The following is a 10,720-nucleotide window of genomic DNA, read 5'->3' on the forward strand; positions in this document are numbered from 1 at the left end:
GCGCCAGCGGCGTCCCTGGCGCTGAGTTTCTGCCCCCCCCGGGGCATACCCTTCAGCTGCCCGCGCCGCTGCTGCCGGCTACAGCATCTCTGCCTGCACCCTGCCAGGTACGGCATGGGAGGAGGCAGGCAGGAGCAGCATGCTGGGATCTGTAGTCCCTGCCAGCCCTGGCGCGCGTTAAAGGCAGCGAAGCCCCGTCCCTTGTGGCAGGTGCCAGCCTGGAGCCTACAGCTGTGATGGAGGCAAAACGCAGCCGGCCAGACGTGGAGAGGGATTTGGGAAGCCCTTGGAAAAGCCAGAGCATGAGGATAGGTGCCCTGCATGGGACCGAGAGCCCCACCAATCCGGCAAGGTGCCACCCCATGATGCTGGAGCCAGGAGCGGGGCTGCTCCCCTGCCTTCCCACACTGACAGCTCAGGGCACGTCGGCACGGCAGCTCCTGCCCTGCCCTTGTCAGCCACCTGGGCTTCCAAAGAAAACATCCCAAAATCCCCTCCTGGCAGCCTGCCAGGAAAAGTCCAGAGCCCTGACCCAGGGGGAAACTGCAAGCACAACTGCCACCCCCTTGCACACAGAAACCGTGCTGGGGCCACTGCTTGTCCTAAAGCAAACAGGTCTCTCCCCAAAACAGGTAGAAGAACTCCAGCTCCACCCACAAGCCCTCAACACACTGCCCCTTGCCCAGCCAAGCCCCTGGCCCCCCTCCTAGCTCCCCACCAGGTCACATCGGTGTCCCAACACACCAGGGCAGGGATTGACCCAAACACATACCTAGGAAGGACGGAGCCAGGGCAAGCCCCGTGTCCAGCGTATTTGAAGACAGCACAGTCCCCGCCCTCCCACACCCCCCTGCTCTTGGGGGTGAGCGTCAGGCTCTGGCTCAAGTCATGGGGGCTGGGGCCACGTGGGTCCAGCGGCATCCATGGAGGAGGAGAAGAGGTGTTGGGTACCACAGGTGGCACTCGGCCCGGGTCCTGCTGCCCAGGCAACCGCCCGTGGCACCCAGGGAAGGGAAGAAGGGAAGGAGGAGGTGGCAGGAGCCAGAGGCAGCGGGGAGGAGGCAGAAAAGGGTCAGGAGGTGGGCTTGGGGGGTGCTGGGGCAAGGCGCTGCGTGCTGCTCCGCCACACTGACTTCCCGGCCGCCTCCTGCTTCCGTCCGGAGAGCGCCCACATCCCTGCGTCAGGAGCCTGACCTCCTCAGCAGGCACTGCCCGGCCACGGCCTCCTGCCTGCTCTGTTTGTTTTCTGTCTCACTTCACTAAGTGCCTCCTAATTTTTTTTCCACAAAGAACCAGTCCCTGCCAAGGGGCGCACGGGTCAGCACTCATTACGGCAGGAAACGCACCCAGCCGCAGGCTCTTACAAACAACCCTACAACAAACAGAAAAGGTCACACGAATCAACACCAGCAACAGGTGGCAACCCCACTCCCGCTTGGCGAAAGCAGCCCTCCCGTAAGGGACTGGGGGACAGCGGCCACCCTCCAGCCACCAGGCTGGCACAGGACAGCTCTGACCTCCTCCTGGAGGACCCCCTGATGTTTACCCTGGCCACCAGCTTGGTGGCAGTGCAACCTGAGGGACAGGGAAAAAAGAGGAGTGATGTAAGAATATAAGGACATCTATTTTTGTTCCTGGGTGTAGACCAGGCCGTCTTGTCCCCTTGAAAGCAATGTGTAAGCGGAAGGAGCAAGATAACAAGGAGTGGGCTTAACAAACCACCAGCTAGCACCTCTGAGCAGGTACAAACAAGAGATGGCACAATTTTAATTGCCCACTCATGTCTCACAAAGACTTTGGCAGATGCTGAGTGACACCTGTGGTATTGGGCCACACGCAGCCGCATTGGCAGCCAAGCCCTGGGAGCCCACAGCAGGACCAGTCGCTGTCAAAGCCACCTAACCTCTGCAGGAAAACTTGCGCCACAGGACAGCCACACCTGCAAGAAATCCTTTGTCACTGGGCTGTGGAGATTTCCCTACCTCTCCCTTCCCACGCATTGCCTTCTCTCCTGCTTCTGCTGCCCTCACCGAAGGCGAACACAGCACGGGTTTGGCTTTCCACTCAAGAGCCATTTCACAATACCAGGTAGGGTTTGTACCCAGAAACACCAGCTCTCTAAAGACCTTTAGGTCACATCAAGCGCAGCACCGTCTTTGTGGTCCCTACACCAGCAGGTCCGATGGGGAGCATTCCATGAACTCCTGCCACTACTTGTAGGGATCACTTTGCAGGGATAAGGTCAGCACTTTCTCCCAGCACAGCCAAGACACAGGCTTCACCCCATTCCCTACATCCACTCACGTCCCTGGGTGATACCAGAGCCATCCCCACAGGAAGGCTGATGTGGGGGCCCACTGAGGTTTACATGCAGGCAGGGAACAAGCCCTGCATGGGTGCACCAGTCACATGAAGCATTGGTGGCTGTGACTCAGCTGGAGGATGGGAAATGCTCCAAGACCGCCCGTTTCATGATATTTCACGTGCGTGCCTAAACTCTTAAACACAGCACTCGCAGGTCTCCCTACCTTGTGCCGGGGTCCGGGGAACCAGCCTCCTGGGCGGCGTCCTGCCCACCGCCACCTTCAGCCGCCAGCTGCGAACACACGTGCTTGTATTTCACAAGATGTATGAGTGTGCATGACTGCGTGCCCTCACTGTGGCGCTGGGACGGATGCAAGCCCTCCCAAAATAAGGGCAGGTCAAATGCAAGGCCGGTCTTGCTCAGGAGCTTGTCTCCATCAGAGGGCAAAAGCAGATGCCAAGAAAGACTAAGAGTGGCACGGGCATAGACTGACTCCTCGGCTGCTTTCCCAGCCTCTGACCTGGGAGGGACACTCTGAGTTTTGTAGCCCGCCGCAGGTTTCATTTCTGTGAAAACCCTGCTTCCCCCTCTAACTCAGGAGGCTCCGAGTAAGGGCAGCATCTGTCTGTCCCCATGCAAAGGGCTCCCTCACTGTCAGTTGGTGGATGAACATTGGAGAGGCTTCTCCATGCCAGCCATGGCTTTATAGGCCCTGGACTGTATCCACCCTACTGCACGTTTTCCAAACAGAGAAATTCTAGCTCACTTAGTCATCCAGGCATGGCTCCACACCTTCGGTCCTCCTTGCTGCTTTCTTCCCAACCTTCCTTGGCTCCCCCCGGCCCTTCCAGAGATGCTGGGGCTGGGGGCAAGCAGGGACTGCGAGGGGGTGAGCAGTGAATTCGAAGAGCAGCACAAGGCTTTCCTGCTTTGTTTCTGCTTTGCCACTCACAAAGATGATTCCGTGAGGTGTTTTTATGCACTCTGAGCTACCCGAAACTGGTCCAGGCCTTGCTGCAAGTGGCCAGCTCATCATCTTGTTTGCGGATTTGGGGCTTCCCCCCCCCTTGTGTACCACTTGATACTTATCTAAACTGAATGACATCTGCCGACTGCCCGGTGTTGTAATGGTTGTCTGTACTCTTCTGAGCTGGCTCTTGTCTTCATGAACCCAAGTAATCCAATCTCCTCAGCAAGCCCCGTCACCTCATTGCTCATTCCCTTTTCCAGGTCACTCCTGAATGCATTGAAAACACCATGGGACCCAGTGCAGCGATCTCTTTCCACTGTAGAAACCAACTGCTGACTCCCACACTCTCCTTCCTGTTTTCATACCAATTACGGAGCCAAGCGAGGACCTTCCCTCTTGACCAGTCAGTTCCCTTAAAAATGAGGCTGAAAGCCCTGGTTAAATGTTTTTCTGGGAAACGGCATGGGCACCACAATTCCAGAATCTCTACAAAACACTGCCACAGCTCAGGGGGGCCCCAGCAGGAGCCTCCCCACCTGCCTATGGGCCCCATCCCTGCGCAGGCACCCATGTGGCGCAGCAGATTCAGCGGTCAGCTTTTCCCTGAAGTTGCCTCCAGCCCTTCTCAGAAACGAACGTCACATCTTTCCCTCCTCCCGGTCCCCGGGGCAGTTGTGAATGAATGAGTAGTGATCGCACATGACAGCCAGCTGGTTCACCCTCCCTTTCCTTCACATCCCCTTGCCCTAGCAACTTGTTGCTGTTTAGCTTTGCTTTCTATCTTTTCCACTGCAGATGCTCTGAGGAATCCCCAAAAAGAAGGTGGAAGAAACGGCTTAGGCTCTTCTGGAGCGGACAGAGTGGCAAAAGCTTCATATGGCTTTTCTGCTCTGGGTTCTTTTCCTCAGATCCCCCATCCCTCCAGTGGACTGTGGCAGGTTTCCTACTCCTGATGTGCTTTGCAAGCAGTTTCCGTCAGAGAGCTGCTAACACTTCCTATTATACTTGTTCTTCTCCTTTCCAAGCCATACCCCTTGCTGCACCATCTGCTCCCCTGCTCTGTTCCATGCCTGCGTCCCAAGGAGGGAACTCGGCGAGGCAGCAGGATTGGGGCATTTCTGCCTCCCCCCTTTCCTCGCTGTGTGCAAAGCCCTCTGCACCACAACGGCCTGGCAGGCATTAAAAAAACCTCCTGCAAGACAGCCGGTGCAGCAGGGGCCCCTGTGTGATATTTCTGACCTGCTTCCCCTTGCTCCCTCTGCTCCATGGGCAGCAGCTTTAGACCCTCTCTGCCTTCAGGCCTGTGCCACTCGGGGGCCATCACACAAGCTCCCCGCGGAGCAGAAGTGACAGAAGCCGTCTCTGCTCCAGCACTCACTGCCAGACGTTATCTCGGCTGCCGGGTGGCGCAGGGAGGCGCGGCACGTTTTGAACTGCGCACACCAGCCAGCTGCGAAGTCCCTTATCTGCAAAGTTCAAGGAGCCCTGAGAGGCTCCCTGGGGGCCATCCACGTCCCCACCAGCGCTGCTGAGTGGATTTTCAGCCCTGACATATCACTGGCCAAATAGTAACAAGGGGGCCCTAGTGATGGCAGCCCCACGATGAACACACACCTCTCTCCCCAGCACATAGTGAGCACCTAAGCCCTGGTCCCTGGCCAGAGAAAACCCCTTCAGGCACCCACACAACCCTTTGGAGCAGAGATAGGTGCTCCACCTCAGTGTCCCACCAAACGCTACAGGGGGATGTTTTAATGTCACAGCAAGAAGCTTACCAGAAGGACAGATTGGTCCCAGACCCTTGCTCCTGGTCACTTCAGACCACGGGACTGCGGGGACAGCGCAACCTTGGGAGCAGCAGGAAAATCCATACAAATATCCGAGCAGTCGCCTGCTCCAAGGCCAGTGGTTTGGGGGTGCAGGAGGAGATACAGCACCCAGAGGGGGCAGGAACTTTGGGGGGACGTCATTCCTGAGGAGACGTCAGAGAGGGACAGATAAGCTGCTCTCGGGAGCCTGTTTGCAGTGACAGGATTTGTAGGGGCTCTTCTGAGGAGCTGATTTCCCTGATGGCACCTGCCCAGGCCCCAGGGGAAAAGACCATCCCCTCCAAGCCACAATCCTGACCTTCTTATCAGCAGACTGGGGAAGGAGGCGTATTTTTCCAGGGCTAGGTTTGGTCTTCAGTTGTTGAAATTTAGTACAATAAAGACCCTTTCTCCCAAGGGTGGAAGAAAGTATTTGCTCAGGGCTCCACTCAGTGCAGCTGCAGAAACCTCCAAAACCAGGCAGAAATCACCCCCATGACCTGGATGGTGCCTCCAGGCAGCTGTCAGCACCTCCAGGGGCTGCTTGGAGGTGGGGGTGTGAACCACTGTGGTCTCACACCAAGCTCAAGCCAGCAGGCCACGGCTTCCTGTGGGACCACGAAGGATTTGAGTAGAGCCGGGGGATGCTTCATCCAAGACCTTCATCCTTGGTGGCATCCTCTGCAGCTGGCAGCCCCCTGTAGCCCATGTCCTCAGGGCTGGTCCAAGCCCCTAGAGATGCTGCCTGGCTCTGTGCAGGGGCCGTGGGGAGGCGGGGTGCTGTGGGAAGGGGCACTCCTCTAGGGTCACCCTGGGGGCCAAGGCAGGAAGAGGCACAATGGGAGGAAGCCAAGTTTCCGCTTCCCAATGGAGAGAACCCTACAGGACCCCTGGAGAGAACAACAAAATACCATTAATGTAAAAATCAGCTGGGAGGACAAGGAGCAGCCAGAGGCAGCCCTGAGTTGGGATCAGGTCCTCCTTGCGTGCAGGAGCCTAGGGCTTGGTGGCACAGGCCACCACGTACCAGGACAGCCATGCACAGAGGGCAGCAGCAATCCCAACCATCTCAATCCCAACCATCCTGCAGCCTGGCTCTCCCACAGGCAGGTGACACTCCTGATTTCCACCCAGTTGGGTAGGAAGAGAGATGCTGGTGGGCTGGGGCAGTGCTTAGGTAAGACCCCTGGGGCATGCCTGCCAGCTGCATCTCTTTTGCTTTAGTAGGTTCCCCCCACGTCATGCTCAGGCTTGCTCAAGAGGAATCCTCATCTGTACAGATGGTATCTTGGTCGGCCGCACCTTGGGCAGCGGCAGCAACATGTCAGAGGGATGGGTTGAGCTTACGGACCGTGTCTCTGTTTACCTCTCATGTCTGCAGCTGAAAGGAGTGGAGGTAAGACCCATAAAGGCAAAGCATACAGCAAGATGGGAGGAGACCAAAACAGCCTGTGGCCATACAAGTCTGAAGATAAAGACTCAACAAATGCATGGAAAGAAACCCAGGGGAGAGAGTCTCACAGCCAGGGAATGAAAGAGGGCCAGAATGAGCTTCTCCATCCATTGCCTCCTCCTTGGCTTGGTAGGGACAGATCTACCAGCATCACATGGCTACCCTGAGGTCACTGCTCAGAGGGGGAAGAGCAGGACTGCAGGAGGCTGTCTGCCCATCAGTGGCCCCCAGGGTGCTGGGATGGAGAGTGGAGAAGATTCCTCCTTCACTGCCTCACGTTCCTGGCCCCAGGACCGGGCTCAGAGCTGGCAGACCTGGGAAGCAGTCAGGCCAGGAATGACACAAGGGACGTGAGCAAGGAGCAAAATGCGGTGACGGGCCATCCTAATGGCAAGAGCTGCCCTGAGCCAGTGGGAACTCCTGAACCGGACATCCCCAGGCCACACTGCCCACTCACTTGAGACCCCCTCACAGGTGGGAGAGCATCCCTGGGGCTGAAGAAAGCGAGCTTTGCCCTTGCACCCACAGGGCTCTGTTGTGAGGCCACAGCAGGTTGCCAGCCCTGCCAGGCGGCTGCCATGGTGGCAGAGCTCCCCATAAAGCTCATTTTGTTGCCACTCAACAATTTTTGGAGGCTGATCCAGGCTGCGCAGCTGCTTCCAATTTAGTGGGAGGGATAGAGGAGTGAAACCAGAGCCAGAACAACATGATGTTCTCCCAGCATCACCATCTCCCCAGGTCCCAAAATTTGCAGGGGCAATTCCTCCCCACTGAACAGCAGCTCCTTGGCAGAAGCTGGTTCAGACACACAGGGGCCAATCACTGCCAGGCCTGTGGCAGGTCAAGGTTGGCTCTGTCCTTGGCATGTCAGCTGTACGTGGTGGCCAGGACAGAAATACAAGTGCTATTTTGGGTCCCCGCAGACCAATGTGGCCTTTTGCTTGTTGGTCAGCTCAGCAGCAGAGGCCCTGGCTGGCCGCTGCTTTCAGCATGAAATGTCCGCAGCCCTACTGGGAAAGCAGGATTGCGCAACCCACAATCCCCAGAAACAAAAGGAGGGAGAAAGGATGGATGCCCTGGCTGGGTCTGAGTTGGGGGCACTCTGGGAGCCACACACGCCTGCGCATTTCCCAGCTGACTTTAAATCAGACTGAGGGGAAGGTGCTGCCTGTCGAGTCGGGTTTGTCACGTCCCCGCTCTGCGGCAGAGCTGCGGGGGCAGCATGCTGTCTGTGGACTGAGGCATGGAAAGCCAAGGTGGCAGCAGGCCATCAGCTGCATGGAGCAAGCAAAGGACTTGGAGTAAACATCCAGGGTGGACACATCACCTCTGGCACCCTCTTCTCTCCTCCCTGAACAACTCAGCTTCCCCAAATGGCCTGGCAGGACCGAGGTCTCACATGTGGAGCCAGAGCAAGGCTCAAGGCAGATACCTCCTTTGGAGGGAGTAAGTCAGAGCCCAAATCTTCTGCTCTTGGCACTGGCTAACCCACGACAAACAGGAAAACCTTTATGCAAGTCGGATCAGGCAGACAGAGCCGACAGGAGGTGGGGAACTCACTCCAGTGTTTGCTCAAACCCCGGCAAAACAGTCTCCCACACAACCAACAATAATAAGCCCAGCCACAAGTCGGGAAAAGGCAAGTCACATCCCCTCCAAATCCCAATCCACAGGCGCTGCCACATCCGCGCAGACAGCCACCACCCGCTGTGCCACAGCCACGAGATCCTGGGCTATCTGGGACCATGAGCATCCTTGGGGGTACCTCAGGGAAGCTCCCCTGCTCCTGCCAAACTGGTGCTTTGGAGAGGTTGGTGTCGGCTTGCAGACTCTGCTGGCATCCCAGCCTACCCTGTGTCAATCTGGGGAGCAGAGGAGACAAGGGTAGCTCTGAAACTCCCCACTGAAAGATCCAAAAGTACTGTAGCCCCTGTCGAAGTGGGTTGCCCATCTGGCAAGGCATTCTGTGGGAGCTTGCCTGGGTACCTGAACACGCAGGGATACTGATGCACTCCCACAGCGGTGCTGGGCGATAGGGAGCCCAGGAGCCGACCCCTGCTGAAGCAAACCCTTTCTGGCACACCACATCCCCCTCACATCCATGGGGAAGGAAGGGAGGGACAGCTGGTGGTGCACGGCTTGTGTTTCTTTACTGACAGCTGGGCTATTTACTGCTGCTTGTTCATGCCCAAGGCTTCTCTTTTGGCATAATCCTAGATGCAGAGCCCAGGCAAGGAGAGCACAGGGACCTAGGGGAGCTCCCTTGACACCCCAGGAGGCACAGCTCCTGCCCCCCATCATCCGGACACCCTGCTCCCACTGCCTCTGGGGTAACAGCCCCATCAGGAACATGACAGCAGATCAATTCCCTGATGTGGTTCACCACGCAGTCACACCAGCCTTATATTGCCGTGAAGAGAGGCTGTGAAGATGGGAAGGAGAAGCTGCAGGGGAGGGTGGATTGTTTCCTAATAGCTTGGTTGTGTTGGTGTCGGTCTGCCTCCTCCTGTGGTTAATGGATAACGTTCCTGCTTTCATCAGGACCGCACGGAGACCTACCCAACCCTGCCATCTTCAGCCACAGCTCAACACCTACAAATCCTGATGGCTGTGCTCTCCACGGTACCCAGCAGCAGCAGGCTTCCAGAGTGGGCAGAGGTTCTGTCTGGAGCAAACACCACTGGGGAGCCCATCCACAGCACTGAGGGAAGATATCCCAGGCAAAAAAATGGACTTGCCTCCAATTTGGTCCTGAGGCCAGGAAAAGACAAGGCCTTCAACACTGATCCCCTGGCTAGGACCAGGCTCTCCGGCACAGGTGTAAAACATCTCTTTGTCCCTGCATGGTGTCAGCAGGTGGCTGTGCCAGGCGTGATGAACCAGGCAGGGCTGAGGACATCCCCCTCCCCAGCAGCCTTGCAGAAGAACACCCATACACGTTCCAGTTAATGGCTTTCACTTGGCACAGCAAGGCTGATGGCAGAAGTTTGGGAGGAGACACAGTCCTGCTGCTGTGACTCAGCCTTGGTATGTGACCGGCCTGGGCTGCTCTCCAGGCAGAAGGCTGACCACACACTCCACCAATCCCACCGCTGCTCCCAACTCAGCCACATCCTTCCCAGCCCTGCTCCACTCCACCTCCAGCCCCTGCCTGCTGCCTCCTTCTGCAGTTTCCCACTCACTCCATGAACTTCCAGCTGGAAATTTCACAGCAAGTTGCTTTCCCATCAGACAAGTCCTAAAGGAGATGAACTAAAGTAGATCCCACTGGCACTGGTGTGGTGGGAAGAAGGCTGTGCGGAAACCTGCCTGGTTTCCTGCTGGATTCTTCTACACGACCTAGCAAGCAGGCAACAGGTCTCTGTTCCCCTTTGGCCTCAAAAAAACCTGGTCTCCTGGAGATGAAGCCCAACTGCACTCACCCATGGCTGACAGACTGCCCTGAGCACTGCACCCAGAATGCCAGGCTCACCGATTTGTGTCACTGATGGTTCATGGCAGCCATGCGTACCCAGTGCTTTGAATAGTGAGACCAGGGAAAAACCTTCTCCAAGCCAGAGCTGGACTGCAATATCACAACAGCGATGATCTTCACACCACCAGCATCAGCAACGAAGTTACAGAGAACCAACATTATCCTTCCACAACCCCTTCCCATGTGCTGTGGGAGCAACAACTCTCATTCATGTTCCTCCTGCAGCACCATGGCTCCTCTCATCAAAATCAAACACAGGGATCCCACGTACAGCTGATCTCCCAACCAGGTCTGCAGGCTGGGGGGCAGCAAGGTCCCTCCAGACCACACATCCTGATGTAACCAAACCCATCCAAAGTCTGCACCTACTCCGCACGCTTATTTTCCCATCCCACAACTTGCACACTGTTAACCCAGAAAGCAGGCATCCCAGGGCAGAGCTGGGGGAGCACAGGGAGGTGAGCAGAGTTTGCACTGTGGGGTCAGTACAGAGCTGGCAAGGATCGCAAGCAAACAGAGCTCGGCTGATAAGAGCGGGTGTTGCAGCTTCCTCAACACTTGCCAAGGACCTCGATGTTACGCTGGACAAAAACAACTGAGATCTACATGTATCCCAGAGAAAGCACCGGAGGCTGCTTGTTGGCTTCCCAAAGCAAACAGCCAGTGGCTTTCCATCTGAACAGGGCAGGGGGGTGCTCCTGGGCTCTCT

The sequence above is a fragment of the Mesitornis unicolor genome, unplaced genomic scaffold (genome assembly GCF_000695765.1).
Source record: "Mesitornis unicolor isolate BGI_N332 unplaced genomic scaffold, ASM69576v1 scaffold29954, whole genome shotgun sequence".
NCBI lineage: Eukaryota > Metazoa > Chordata > Aves > Mesitornithiformes > Mesitornithidae > Mesitornis > Mesitornis unicolor.